This window comes from Phyllobates terribilis, unplaced genomic scaffold (genome assembly GCF_046119375.1).
Source record: "Phyllobates terribilis strain yellow unplaced genomic scaffold, ASM4611937v1 Scaffold_415__1_contigs__length_1637097, whole genome shotgun sequence".
In the NCBI taxonomy this organism is placed as follows: Eukaryota; Metazoa; Chordata; class Amphibia; order Anura; family Dendrobatidae; genus Phyllobates; species Phyllobates terribilis.
The window spans coordinates 842,799-858,607 of NW_027363175.1; positions in this window are offsets into that span (position 1 = coordinate 842,799).

Sequence of the window (15,809 nt, forward strand, 5' to 3'; positions counted from 1 at the left end):
CCTATAGGGGAACAATAGCCAGCATCAGGATTGCCACACGTAGATGCACCTCTCTGATAACTTGAGCTTTCATTACACTGTAGATTGCCAGGTATTTTGGCACAGGTATCACTTGTCCCGTTTTTAAAATAAACATTATTCACCCAATTAGAAGTGTGTAGATATCTTTCCAACAGGGAAGGTTTAAAGGCATCACTGCTTCCTGAAGTGGCATTAAAACTTATTTTCAATCCTTGTTCAGGTATTTTCCCTAGATCAATAATTTTTATTTTGTTACGAGGTACCCACTCCCCTCCTTTAAATGCTATATACAACCTGGGAATTATTTGACCTGTCAGGTTCCCTTGCCACCAGGGAAATTTTGTCCATCCTACTACGGGAATCCCAACAGTGGTATTCCACAGTCTCTGTGTGGCATTATTGGCCCAAGTATCTGAACAGTTCACCCAAAAGTTTATCTCTTCCCATGAGACTGGGACAGCGAGAAAGGGTATGCTAGTGGATGTCACAGGGGCATGTGTACATATCCAACAATTAGCAATGGTCTGGTTTTGCTCCTTTAGTCCATCGATTAGAGCAAGATGGTGTCTAATGAATCTATTGTCGTCTCCATCCATGGTGCCTAACCTAGTCCATGCACCTGTGGTCGCAAGGATGCAGGTAAGTATAAACAATGTCATCATTCTTTGTCCGCTGGTTCTCCTAGTATCTTTTTGCAATGGGACGCGTGGATCCAGGTCTCTTTTCCCTCTAGCTTAATGGCTGTGCTTGTGGTCAGCAGAACTTGAAAGGATCCGTCAAACCGTGGATCTAGGCTTTTCCTCACGTGTCTTTTTATAACCACCCAGTCTCCAGGTTGCAGCGTATGGCTGCTAGAGTCTTGATCTGGATCTGGAAGAGAACTGAAGACATTATCATGTACTTGCTTAATCCTTTTGTGTAAAGCCCTCACGTAGGAACTTAGCACATGGTTATTCATTTCTAATGCTTGTGGATAGATACACCCTAGGCTGGGTACGTTGCCAAACAATATCTCATATGGAGAGAGTCCAGTCTTTCTATTAGGCGTATATCTTACTGAAAACAGAGCAAGCGGTAAACAGTCCGGCCATGGTTTTCCTGTCTCAGCCATGGCTTTCTGAATTTTTAATTTCAATGTCCCATTCAGTCTTTCCACTTTGCCACTACTTTGCGGGTGATATGGGGTGTGGAATGCTTGTTGAATTCCTAGAGCTGACATGACTTCATTCATTATTTCACCTGTGAAGTGTGTACCTCTGTCACTCTCAATTACCTCTGGTACCCCATACCTGCAGACCACCTCCGCAAGCAGTTTCTTTGCGGTTGCCGCAGCCGTGGCTTTGGCAATCGGGAAAGCCTCCGGCCATCCTGAGAACAAATCAATACAGATCAACACATATTCCCATGATCCTGACTTTGGCAGCTGAATATAATCAATTTGCAGTCTCTGGAATGGATAGAGGGGCCGGGGGGTGTGTTTGGGTGGTGTTTTAACTACTCTACCCTGAATATGTGTAGCACATATCATGCACCCTTGTACCAGGTTTTCTATACAGGTGGAGAATCCTGGTGCCACCCAATGTTTCTGCATCACACTCATCACAGCCGTTTTAGATTGGTGTGTCGGCCCATGTAGTATCTGGGCAGCTGCTGGGTACAGTGCCCTTGGAAGGCATCGTCGTGTCCCTTTCCCCCATACCCCATTTGCTTCATTCAGGCATGCACCTTCCTTTAACCACTTATCAACCTCCTCCTTTTGAGCCTGAGCCTGCATTTGGGATAAGATGTCCTCCGACACAAAGGGGTTTTTAGGGGCACTTAGCTGACTTACTGTTGACCCTTGTTGTGGCTTACAGGCTGCTGTTTTTGCCGCTGCATCTGCCATCACGTTTCCTCTGCTTACCTGGTCGGTGCGTCTGGTATGTGCTCTTACCTTTATGACAGCTACCTTTTTGGGTAGTTGTAGTGCATCAATTAACTGCTGGACCGCATCAGCATTCTTAATGGGGTGTCCTGCTGCCGTCAGGAAACCTCTTGACTTCCCTTCCGCTAGTTTACAGGCCTCGGTTAGGGCCCTAAGTTCGGCCTCTTGAGCCGATTGGTGTGGGAGCATTGGTTCTGCCTTGATTACTGCATTGAGGGAGACAACTGCATATCCAGTATGGAAAGTACCTGAATCGTCCTGATGACGGGATCCATCTACAAAAAATTCAAAATCTGCATTTTGTAATTCATGTTCAAATACAGTAGGTAAACCTGCCGTTTCTTGTGCCATCATTTGTGCACAGTCATGAGGAACTTCCTCTCTTGGATCTTCCTTATAAAGCACAGTACCTGACCCCTCCTTTAGATCCGAGAGAGGTAACAAAGTTCCTGGATTTAGGGTAGTACACCTCTGTAAAGAAACATTGGGAGGCATTAACAGTGCACATTGTAACCTAAGATGACGTGCTGCTGAGAGGTGAGCGGGTTGCACTTGGTTCAATATAGTGTAGACATCATGAGGTGTTAGCACGGTGAGCGGGTGGTCAAGAACAATGTCTGCGGATTTATGGAGTAATAGTCCAACAGCATGCAGAGCACGTACGCAGGATGGTGCACCTCTGGCTACCGCGTCTAATCTGCCACTAAAATAGGCAACAGGTCTCTGATTATCACCGTGTGTTTGAGTTAAAACTCCTACTGCATGTCCGGCTTGTTCATGATGGTACAGAGTAAATGGGAGCTCATAATTAGGGGTACCCAAAGCTAGAGCGGCCAAAATACGGTTCTTGAGAGAATAAAAACAGTCTATTGCCTCTGGTGTTAGTACAAAAGGTGTTGGAGTAAGACAGTCATAGAGGGGCTGCATCAAATAGAGACGGCATGAATCCACTGTCTGCAATAGGAAACAAGTCCAAGAAAAGTTCTGAGGGCTGCAACATTAATGGGGACGGTGAATGCCTGTACTGCTTGTTTACGTGCATTTGTTAAATGACGAGCTCCTGGTGTAATGCAATGTCCCAAAAAGGTGACTGAAGATTTACAAAACTGAAGCTTATCTTTCGATGCCTTGCAGCCAGCGTGATAGAGAAACAACATAAGCGATATAGTTGGACTATGACATTGTTTCCTGGAGGAGGCACAAATGAGCAGGTCATCGACATATTGCAGAACAACGATATGTGGTTCAGACCATCCCTCCAGTATTTCCTGCAGACTTGCAGTGTACATTGTGGGTGAATTCTGGGCACCCTGTGGCAACACTGTCCATGTATATTGACTACCCTGGAATGTGAAAGCAAACAAGTACTGACAGTCAGGATGTAATGGTACACTGAAAAATGCATTTGCCAAATCGACCACTGAAAAACAAAGAGAGTTAGAAGGTATCTGTGACACAAGAGTATGCGGGTTGGGCACAACTGGTGTTAGAAGTTCTGTGGCTTTGTTAACCAACCGGAGGTCATGGACCATTCTATATGCGGCTGGTTGTCCTGGCACGCTCTTTTTCTTTACTGGGAACAGGGGAGTGTTGCAAGGGGACTGGGTTTTGACTAGGACTCCCCTCTGTAGTAATTTTTGGACTTGCTGGGCTATGGCATTATCCTGAGCCGAGCTAAGGGGATACTGCTTCTGTTGAGGCAAGATTGCTCCTGGTTTTAATTTTACCATTACTGGTTGAACTCTTAACCTACCAACATCTGTTTGGTCTGAGGCCCAAAAATCATGTGGCACAGCATGCTCCAATATCGGGGGAAACTCATTTGTCTCTTCTATGCTGGCAAGATCTAGTGACATAATTTTGCAAAGGGTACTTGGTTTTAAACCTGGGGTCATCGTGACAGTGCCATCGGGATGATACTCAATATGTGCTTGTAATTGGGACAACACATCATTTCCCAATAGATTACATTGGCCTCGGGGCGATACCATGAGCTGGCTATGTACAGTAGCTCCTTGAATTTGCAGGGGAATTCTCTTAGTGACAGGGAGCAGGACAGATGGGGAATTGAAGGGGGTGGCAATGACATGATGTGAAAAATCAGTGTCAGTGTATGGCCAATCACCTTGCGTTATTACTGAATTGTCGGCCCCCGTATCTACTTGGAAATCGATTTCATGTCCCCCTGGTAGGTTCACCTGCACTATACAACTGGGAGTTGGGGGTAAGGAGATGAGGGGTTCATGTGCAAGCTACCCTCATCCTATGGGGGCGTTGTTTGGTTGGCTGGAGGACCTGTACTCTGAGCATTTGGATACGGGTTGGTCCTACAGTCCTTTCTAAAATGTCCAGGCTTTTTACATCCGTAACACAGTTTCTGTCCTCCTCCTTCAGTCCGTCCTCTGCCTCTGTTGTTTCTGGGGGTCGTCTCTACTATGTGTATTTTGGCAGCTCTTTTTGCCTGCCCTATGTCATGCTGTGCCCCCTGAGCTATTCTAGCTAAATCTTCTGCCTTCACTGATCTCCAGTCCGGTCTTCTTGCTTTTACCTTCTCTGCAATCTCCTTCTCCTTCATGAAAGCACTTGCTAATACCCTCTCACTAGTCTTATTTCTGGGGTTGAACCCCATTTCTGACCAGGTTTTCTTTAATGCATAGAAATAATCCTTAGGATCTTCCTCCTTCCCCTGCACTCTATCTTCTAGTGTAACTTGCTTTTCTGCTTGCCTGTCTTTACATGCTTTTACCAACGCTTTTACGTACAGAACCCCGGCTGCTGCATCATTAGCCTCCGCTACATCAGGGCCTGTTCTATTGTCATATTGTTTATAAGTTTTGTCCGTCAGTCTGTCATACTGAGCTTCATCTGCCAATTTCCCCTTAATTACCCCTTGCAGATCTATTCTAGTGGCATGGTACGTATCCTGTATGGTGGTGATCATTCTAGCGAAACCCATAGGGGACTGGGATGGGTCTGGCAGCTGGGAGATCAACGCCAACTGCTCTGAAGGACTCCATGGTCTATACATTAACATTGTGCGAGCTTCCTGACCTGGAACAACTGCGTCCCCCCCCCCCCCGCTGCTGCTGCTGCTCCCGGTGCTCCTGGCACAACTACCGTCCTCATTGGGAATAGACTAGCTTGGTGGGGTCTCGGTCCTCCACATGGCACACAGATGTCTACTGTCAAGGGGTTCTGCTGTCCACATCTGGGGCAAACCCAACAATTGGGTTCCTGAGAATTCTGGTACTGGGGTGGGGGTGAGCTGGGTGACGTCGGGAGCGGACAGAGAGAAAAATCTGTCACTCCGGTTTTTGTCAGTCTGTAACGTCCGTCTCCTAATTCTTCAATTTTTCCTTTAAAATGAGCGCATGCAATCATCCATACATCCACTGTCTTCAACAGACCCTTATCTTTCAGCCATCCATGATAGCAGTTAAAGAAGGATTTCCATTTCTCTCCATTCATCTCTCCATTCTCATTCATTCCCGCTTTACACAATATTTTGTCAATTCCAATCAGTGCCTGTTTCCCTTCTCTGCGTACCACTAAGTCTTTGGCTATAATGCCTTCCTTGGCATTTTGGTTCCCCATTTTTTTGGGTTCTCCTCACTTAGAGTAGACTCCTCAGTCACTTAGACAATGGTCACTTAGACAATGGGCCACAAAGGTTTCTGAACCATTCCACTACTAGCCTTCCAGGACTTATACGCCAACCAGAAAAACAGACCAAAAACACCAATCCCGAGACACACCCACAACACAATCATCAGATCCATACTTTCATTCTTAAGTTTTTCCAAAGGATAGAAGGCAGGACTGTCAATTTAACTGAGGGAATTCTACTGGTTCAAAGGGACCTGAGCCAGACAACAATCTGTGAATTACCTGGGGAGCCGACCGCTCGGGGGTGAGGGAGTCTCTTCTATGCAGTGATATAATTAGGTAGAATATAACAGTTATTCTTACCTCAGCGCTGTATATATCACCAACAGAGAGCTTCACTCGTCCCACGTCTCGGACCGGTCGAGCACCCCTGGGTAGATTAACTCAAGGTCCCTGTTCGGGCGCCAGCTGTGGTCACTGCATTCTGAGTCTTCTATCCTTTGGATTACGAGCTCGGAGAGACTGAGACACAGGACAGGATGTGTGTCAAACAAGCTCTAAACTTTATTACAAAGCATGGGTTTTATATCCACTCTGAAGGCAGGAAACGGATTTACCATATATGGTTTGATTATACAATTTTAGCACACAAAGACTGATTTCTATTCTCGTGCTTGTGTTGAAACATTCAATCGGACACATTTAATCAGATACATTCTGATGACTAGCAAGGACGCATTATTGATTCAAGCAGGAACATTCACAGCTTGTGTTATTTTGACCTAAAGTAACTTTCAGACTTATATAGCATAGATGGGGTCTTTGAATTTGAGGGGCCTCATCTTCTGCTATAACAAGGTGTACGGAGCGGAGCCGTGCGTGTACGAAATGTACAGAGCATAGCAGTGTGTGTACGAGGTGTACGGGGCTATCTGTCTATCACTCTACACATGCCCTCCGTTCCTCCATAATCCAAACATCGCACCTCAGTCTTAAATACTTCTCCCGTGCTGCGCCGTTCTCTGGAATGCACTACCCCAGACAATCTGATACCTAGCCCCCACATTTTTAAGCAAGCTTTAACCCCTTTCTGATGTGGGGCGTAATAATATGTATCTGCGCCTTGGGCGTTATTGATCAGGTACATATTATTATGCCCCGGCGATCGCCCGCTGTGTGGGAGCGATTGCCGCCAGGTGTCAGCTGATTGTGACAGTGGACATCCGGTACTATGTTTCAGGAGCTGTCCCGCACCGCTACCGGTACATTAACCTGGAAATACTGCAGAGCCCCCTCTTACCTTGGATCGGAGACCCCGTGCCATGGTGACCCGATGTCATCATGATGACTTCCGGGTCACCAGGCATCAGGAAGTTAGATATATCATGCACAGTGCAGGATCTACCTAACTTGTGTCTTCAGGGCTGACAGCCTGCATAGCATAAGGATGCTGCTGCTGCATCACTATGCTATGCAAGTGATCAGCCTGCAAAAAATGAAAGTCCCATAGTGGGACAAAATGTAAAAGTGTAAGAAAGTGAAAAAAATATAAAAAAAAATAATGAAAAAATAATAAAAAAATAAATAAAAATATACTGTACCCATAAATAAATATTATTAATAGTGATGAGCGAACGTGTTCGCCACTGCTCGGTACTCGCCCGAGCATCTCACTGCTCGAGATGCTCGGAACTCGACAAGTATTTCCGGGTTGCTCGGGCGGGAGCTCGGGTCTCCTCCCTGCATGTTTGGCGCTCTTTAGAGAGCCAATGAACATGCAGGGATTGCCTGCCAGACACTGTAATGCCGTAGCCATGTTGGTTGTGGGCATTACACTGATTGACTGGCCACACAGCGTCATCAGCAGTATATAACACCGGGCGCCGTTATGCTCGTCACAGTCACTCCGGAATCAGGCAGAGTAGGGAGAGGTGTCAGGGAGAGATTTGCTTGTTTAGAGTTAGTATAGGTATTCCACAACATACATACACATATATATATATATATATATATATATATATATATATATATATATATATATATATATATATATATATATATATATATATATACACAGTGCAGACCAAAAGTTTGGACACACCTTCTCATTTAAAGATTTTTCTGTATTTTCATGACTATGAAAATTGTACATTCACACTGAAGGCATCAAAACTATGAATTAACACATGTGGAATTATATACTTAACAAAAAACTGTGAAACAACTGAAAATATGTCTTATATTCTAGGTTCTTCAAAGTAGCCACCTTTTGCTTTGATGACTGCTTTGCACACTCTTGGAATTCTCTTGATGAGTTTCAAGAGGTAGTCACCGGAAATGGTCTTCCAATAATCTTGAAGGAGTTCCCAGAGATGCTTAGCACTTGTTGGCCCTTTTGCCTTCACTCTGCGGTCCAGCTCACCCCAAACCATCTCAACTGGGTTCAGGTCTGGTGACTGTGGAGGCCAGGTCATCTGGCGTAGCACCCCATCACTCTCCTTCTTGGTCAAATAGCCCTTACACAGCCTGGAGGTGTGTTTGTGGTCGTTGTCCTGTTGAAAAATAAATGATGGTCCAACTAAACGCAAACCGGATGGAATAGCATGCCGCTACAAGATGCTGTGGTAGCCATGCTGGTTCAGCATGCCTTCAATTTTGAATAAATCCCCAACAGTTTCACCAGCAAAGCACCCCCACACCATCACACCTCCTTCTCCATGCTTCACGGTGGGAACCAGGCATGTAGAGTCCATCCATTCACCTTTTCTGCGTCGCACAAAGACACGGTGGTTGGAACCAAAGATCTCAAATTCGGACTCATCAGACCAAATCACAGATTTCTACTGGTCTAATGTCCATCCCTTGTGTTCTTTAGCCCATACAAGTCTCTTCTGTTGTCTGTCCTTAGCAGTGGTTTCCTAGCAGCTATTTTACCATAAAGGCCTGCTGCACAAAGTCTCCTCTTAACAGTTGTTGTAGAGATGTGTCTGCTGCTAGAACTCTGTGTGGCATTGACCTGGTCTCTAATCTGAGCTGCTGTTAACCTGCGATTTCTGAGGCTGGTGACTCAGATAAACTTATTGTAACGGGTCTGGGAGGCGGAACCTCTGAGCAACTATACAAGGGGGCGGTCCTTGTAAGGAAGCGGGTGGCACCCAGGGAAGACGGGCAGGTAGTCACAGCAAGTGACAGGGACAGTCTCTGGGTAAACGGGCAGGTGGTCACGGCAAGTGACCGGGACAGTCTCTGGGTAAACGGGCAGGTGGTCACGGCAAGTGACCGGGACAGTCTCTGGGTAAACGGGCAGGGAGTCACAGCAAGTGACCGGGACAGTCTCTTGACAGGCGGGTGGTCACGGCAAGTGACGGCAGAGCCTCCAGGTAGGCTAGCAGGCTGGTAGCAGGTGGACGCTCCCAGGTGAGCGAGCAAGAGTCTCTGGACAGGCAGGTGATCACAGCACGTGACGGCAGAGCCTCCAGGTAGGCTAACAGGCAGGTAGCAGGTGAGCGCTCCCAGGTGAGCGGGCAAGAGTCTCTGGACAGGCAGGTGGTCACAGCACGTGACGGCAAAGCCTCCAGGTAGGCTAACAGGCAGGTAGCAGATGAGCGCTCCCAGGTGAGCGGGCAAGAGTCTCTGGGCAGGCAGGTGGTCACAGCACGTGACGGCGGAGCCTCCAGGTAGGCTAGCAGACAGGTAGCAGGTGAGCGCTCCCAGGTGAGCGGGCAAGAGTCTCTGGACAGGCAGGTGGTCACAGCACGTGACGGCGGAGCCTCCAGGTTGGCTAGCAGGCAGGTAGCAGATATGCGCTCCCAGGTGAGCGGGCAGAAGGATCCATAGACAGACTGGCAGAGCAGGTAGGCAGACTGTCGGACCGCAGGAATAGTAGCAGGTAGACACGAGACTGGCAGGTATCAGACAGGAAACTGGCAGGTAACTGGAAACGGGACCTGAGGGCTGAAGCAGAGTGATGAAATGTGCTACAACATTGCTCGGGCACCTCCATTTTGGAGGAGATGCCTTATATATGGTGAAGTCCTCCGGCCATTGGCCGGGGACTCCTTAGGACGGCGCGCGCGGCCCCTGTAAGAGAGGGGGAGCGCGCGCGTGCGCGCCCTAAGCACCGTGGCCGGGAAGGAGCGCGCGCTGCCAGCAGAGCGGGAGGAGGACGCCGGGCACGGAGCGGAGAGGTGAGGGGAACAGCGTCCCTGCCTAGCAGGAGGCAGGGACGCCGACGCTACACTTATCCTCAGAAGCAGAGGTGACTCTTGCTCTTCCTCTCCTGGGGCGGTCCTCATGTGAGCCAGTTTCTTTGTAGCGCTAGATGGTTTTTGCAACTGCACTTGGGGACACTTTCAAAGTTTTCCCAATTTTTCGGACTGACTGACCTTCATTTCTTAAAGTAATGATGGCCACTCGTTTTTCTTTACTTAGCTGCTTTTTTCTTGCCATAATACAAATCCTAACAGTCTATTCAGTAGGACTATCAGCTGTGTATCCACCAGACTTCTGCACAGCACAACTGATGGTCCCAATCCCATTTATAAGGCAAGAAATCCCACTTATTAAACCTGACAGGGCACACCTGTGAAGTGAAAACCATTTCTGGTGACTACCTCTTGAAGCTCACCAAGAGAATGCCAAGAGTGTGCAAAGCAGTCATCAAAGCAAAAGGTGGCTACTTTGAAGAACCTAGAATATAAGACATATTTTCAGTTGTTTCACACTTTTTTGTTAAGTAAACAATAGTTTTGATGCCTTCAGTGTGAATGTACAATTTTCATAGTCATGAAAATACAGAAAAATCTTTAAATGAGAAGGTGTATCCAAACTTTTGGTCTGTACTGTATATATATATATATATATATATATATATATATATATATATATATATATATATATATATATATACTAGATGGTGGCCCGATTCTAACGCATCGGGTATTCTAGAATATGTATGCTGCCGACCGGGCGCGACTAATCAGCGAAGCAGTGTTTAAATGGGTTGTGCACTACTTTAAATTAATCCCCCAACGTATCCCCCTGGGGCCCCTCCCGACGGTAAATGTGAAAGGAGAACCAGGGAGCGAGGCCGCCGGTCGGGGTACTTCTGCTGCGAGCAGCCGGGAGATGACTGGCTAGCACTGGTCATCTCCCGGCTGCGTCGCCGCTGATCTCCCGACGGTGGCCTGCGTGTTTCAAATCCGGCGCCAATTCGCGGCCGGGCTGCGCCAGTTGTTGATTGGTCGCATCCCAATGCAGATTCACGATTCATCACTGAATATCACTTTCATCCTGTCATCCACAGTCCACGATTGCTTTTCCTTAGCCCATTGTAACCTTGTTTTTTTTCTGTTTAGGTGTTAATGATGGCTTATGTTTAGCTTTTCTGTATGTAAATCCCAGTTCCTTTAGGCGGTTTCTTACAGTTCGGTCACAGACATTGACTCCAGTTTCAGCCCATTCGTTCCTCATTTGTTTTGTTGTGCATTTCCTGTTTTGGAGACATATTGCTTTAAGTTTCCGGTCTTGATGCTTTGATGTCTTCCTTGGTCTACCAGTATGTTTGCCTTTAACAACCTTCTGTAATGCACACGCCCGGGCTGAGCGGCGTGTGCGTGTGATTCCACTGGACCGTGCCGGAGAGTGAATGCCTGGAGGGGCGTAACTAGGTATTCACCCGATCCGACCAGGGTCGCACGACGGCCTACGACGCCAGTGCACCAAGGAGGAACCGAGCAGAGGGACCAGGTGCTACTCCAGGACAGACCCCGGACACGGCTGTTGACCCACACAGGGGAATACAGGAACAGACAGGTTAGGCTGGCACACAGACTGGTGGGTATAGGCAGGCACGACTGGTATGCAGGCAGGCGGGTATGTAGGCAGGGGGGTACAGGCAAGCACGGCTAGAGTGCAGACAGGGAGGCACTAGCAGGTAGGAACACAGGCGGGATAGGACCCAGTACACACTGGGACTCAGGAACAGAACCACAGATGTGGCGGACAAACACAGCAGAGTAAGGCCGCCCAGAGTGGTGAGCGAGAGCAGAGCAGGACGAGACCGCCTGGAGCGGTGAGCGAGAGTAGAGCAGGACGAGGCCGCCTGGAGCGGTGAGCAAGAGTAGAGCAGGACTAGGCCGCCTGGAGCGGTGAGCAAGAGTAGAGCAGGACGAGGCCGCCTGGAGCAGTGAGCAAGAGTAGAGCAGGACGAGGCCGCCTGGAGCAGTGAGCAAGAGTAGAGCAGGACGAGGCCGCCTGGAGCGGTGAGCAAGAGTAGAGCAGGACGAGGCCGCCTGGAGCGGTGAGCAAAGGCAGAGCAGGCTATAACCGCCGGAGCGGTGAGCAAAGGCAGAGCAGGGTAGAACCGCCGGAGCGGTGAGCAAAGGCAGAGCAGGCTAGAACCGCCGGAGCGGTGAGCAAAGGCAGAGCAGGCTAGAACCGCCGGAGCGGTGAGCAAAGGCAGAGCAGGCTAGAACCGCTGGAGCGGTGAGCAAAGGCAGAGCAGGCTAGAACCGCCGGAGCGGTGAGAAAAGGCAGAGCAGGCTAGAACCGCCGGAGCGGTGAGCAAAGGCAGAGCAGGGGGGACAGGGCTCTGTTCACACGGAACAGACAGGAAGGGAAAGGCAGAACCAGATACCCACAGGGTACTTGCAGTGAAGTAGCGAGTGGACCACAAACTCACAAACGGGAGTACCGTGACAACGAGCAGGAGTTAGGTACGAGTTCAGACTCTGCAGAAAAAGGAAAGGTACGGACATAGAGAAACACAGGAAACAGGCTAGAAGAATATACAGATAAGAACAGACACAGTAGCAAGATACAGGAGCAGGTCTAGGTATGCGGCCCCTAGAAGGCGGAAGGAACAGGCTAGGAGCGTGTTCAGAAAGGAACAGGCAAGATACAGGAACGGGTCTAGGTATGCAGCCCCTAGAAGGCGGGAGGAACAGGCTAGGAGCGTGTTCAGACAGGACAGACAAGATACAGGAGCGGGTATAGGTATGCGGCCCCTAGAAGGCGAAACGAACAGGCAAGGAGCGTGTTCAGACAGGCCTGGAAATACAGCCTCCAGGATAGGCAGACAAGCAAACACAGAAGGGGACCTGGCACATTCAGAGTGAAAGACCACACTGAATGAAACACAATGCTCAGGCAGGGATTCATTGGAGCAGCTGGGTTAAATACCAGGTGACAGACAGCAATAGGCTGAGGACGCACAAGGGGTGTGCCTGCAGCAGGTACAAAAAGCAGGAAGTGATCGGGCGCCGCCTTTAAGCAGCAGAAACAGACACAAACAGACAGCATGGAGGGAAGCCAGAGAGACATTCTGGACTGGAGATCAAGTGCGCGCTCTTGCACAGTGGGAGATGGACCACTATGCAAGGACGCCGCCAGGTATGTTACAGTACCCCCCCCTTACGCCCCCCTCTTCTTCAGGCCTGCCAGAATCTTCCGCAGGGAATTCGAGGGCCAATCCTTCACTTCAAGGAGATCACTTCCACTGTCCACAGGAAAAACTGGTCTCATCTGGTTAGCTAGGATGCTACCTCCTATCCAGCCATCTTCAGCAACAGACGAAACGGGTGGAGTACCAGGAACAGCACACAAGGAAGTCTCTCTCCACTTATTATCAGGTAGCACCCCAGAGGGTTCAGGAGACAACTGGAAGTCCTCCGCCAGGTTGGAGGGGGGCAGAGACTCGGGGGTAACCTCCACTTCGGAGTACACTTGTTCAGACTCACTGGATGAAGCAAGCGAGGTATCAGGTACCGAGTATAGGAGAGTCTCTGTCCATTCGCTATCAAGTAGCACCCTGAAGGGTTCAGGAGACACCTGGAGGTCCTCTGCCGGGTCAGAGGAGTGCAGAGACTCGGGGGTAACCTCTGCTTCAGAAAACACTAAGTCGGACTCACTGGACAAAGCAGGCGAGGTATCGGGTGCCGAGTATAGGAAAGTCTCTGTCCATTCACCACCAGGTGGCACCCCGAAGGGTTCTGGAGGCAACTGGAGGTCCTCCGCCTGGTCGGAGGAGTGTAGAGACTCATGAATAACCTCTGCTTCAGAGTACACTAGGTTAGACTCACTAGGCGAAGCGAGCGAGGTATCAGATCCAGGATATAGGAAAGTCTCTGTCCATTCACCACCAGGTGGCACCCCGAAGGGTTCTGAAGACAACTGGAGGTCCTCCGCCTGGTCAGAGGGGTGTAGAGACTCGGAAGTAACCTCTGCTTCGGAGTACACTAGGTTGGACTCACTGGACGAAGCGAGCAAGGTATCAGGTACAGAGTATAGGAGAGTCTCTGACCTTTCACTACCAGGTAGCACCCCGAAGGGCTCAGGAGACAACTGGAGGTCCTCCGCCAGGTCGGAGGGGTGAAGAGACTCATGGGTAACCTCTGCTTCGGAGTACACTAGGTCTGACTCACTGGATGAAGCAGCCGAGGTATCAGGTACCGAGTATAGGAAAGTCTCTGTCCATTCGCTACCAGGTAGCACCCCGAACGGTTCAGGAGACAACTGGAGATCCTCCGCCTGATCGGAGGGGTGTAGAGACTCGGGGGTAACCTCTGCTTCGGAGAACACTAGGTCGGACTCACTGGACGAAGCGGGCGAGGTATCAGGTGCAGAGTATAGGGAAGTCGCTCTCCAATTGTCATCAAGTGGTAACCCGGGGGATTCAGGAGGCAACAGGGGGTCCTCCGGTGTGGATTCTGGGTGGGCAGCAGTCTCTTTGGGCAGGAGAACTGGTGCACTACCCACGCACATTACCCGTTGGGGCTTCTCCGGGATACAGGGAGATGAAGCTTCAGTAGGGACTTCAAGGTTGGGGTCAGGAGGTCTCAGGGAGGGCAGACCCTGGCGTGACGGCTTGCCTCTACGTCTAGCACATCTGGACTGCCTCTTGAGGTTGGGAGAAGTATTCCAGAGAGCGTAGTCACCCTGTGAGGATTCTGGGTGGGCAGTAGTCTCATTGGGCTGGAGGACTATTGCGCTACCCACACACATTACCCATCGGGGCTGCTCTGGGATATTGGGAAGTGAAGCTTCAGCAGGAGCCTCTGGGTTAGGATCATCGAAGACCATTAGAAAGGCCACCAGGAAGGCCATTATGTCCAGGACGATAGGATCCTGTGCTTCCCATAGGGGGTTGATCCAATTCAAGGCATCACCCGCTAGGTAAGACATCATGAATCCCACCTTAGCCCGATCTGTGGGAAAACATACAGGGTAGAACTTGAAGTGTAGCATGCATTGCTCCACAAATGCACGACTCTGTCTTGGATCCCCATAGTAACGTGGCGGATCCGCAGGAACGAGAGCTGATAGATCCATCTGGACGGGTGCGTAATTCGCCTGGAACTCAGCTAAGGAAAAAAAAAATTATTTATTTATTTTTAATGCACGTGTTCGCTGGAAAACGTCTCAGAGAGCGAAGGCCGTGGGGCTCAACGGGAACCATGGCCTGAGCATGCTGTAATGCACACGCCCGGGCTGAGCGGCGTGTGCGTGTGATTCCACTGGACCGTGCCGGAGAGTGAATGCCTGGAGGGGCGTAACTAGGTATTCACCCGATCCGACCAGGGTCGCACGACGGCATACGACGCCAGTGCACCAAGGAGGAACCGAGCAGAGGGACCAGGTGCTACTCCAGGACAGACCCCGGACACGGCTGTTGACCCACACAGGGGAATACAGGAACAGACAGGTTAGGCTAGCACACAGACTGGTGGGTATAGGCAGGCACGACTGGTATGCAGGCAGGCGGGTATGCAGGCAGGGGGGTACAGGCAAGCACGGCTAGAGTGCAGACAGGGAGGCACTAGCAGGTAGGAACACAGGCGGGATAGGACCCAGTACACACTGGGACTCAGGAACAGAACCACAGATGTGGCGGACAAACACAGCAGAGTAAGGCCGCCCAGAGTGGTGAGCGAGAGCAGAGCAGGACGAGACCGCCTGGAGCGGTGAGCGAGAGTAGAGCAGGACGAGGCCGCCTGGAGCGGTGAGCAAGAGTAGAGCAGGACGAGGCCGCCTGGAGCGGTGAGCAAGAGTAGAGCAGGACGAGGCCGCCTGGAGCGGTGAGCAAGAGTAGAGCAGGACGAGGCCGCCTGGAGCAGTGAGCAAGAGTAGAGCAGGACGAGGCCACCTGGAGCGGTGAGCAAGAGTAGAGCAGGACGAGGCCGCCTGGAGCGGTGAGCAAGAGTAGAGCAGGACAAGGCCGTCTGGAGCGGTGAGCAAAGGCAGAGCAGGCTATAACCGC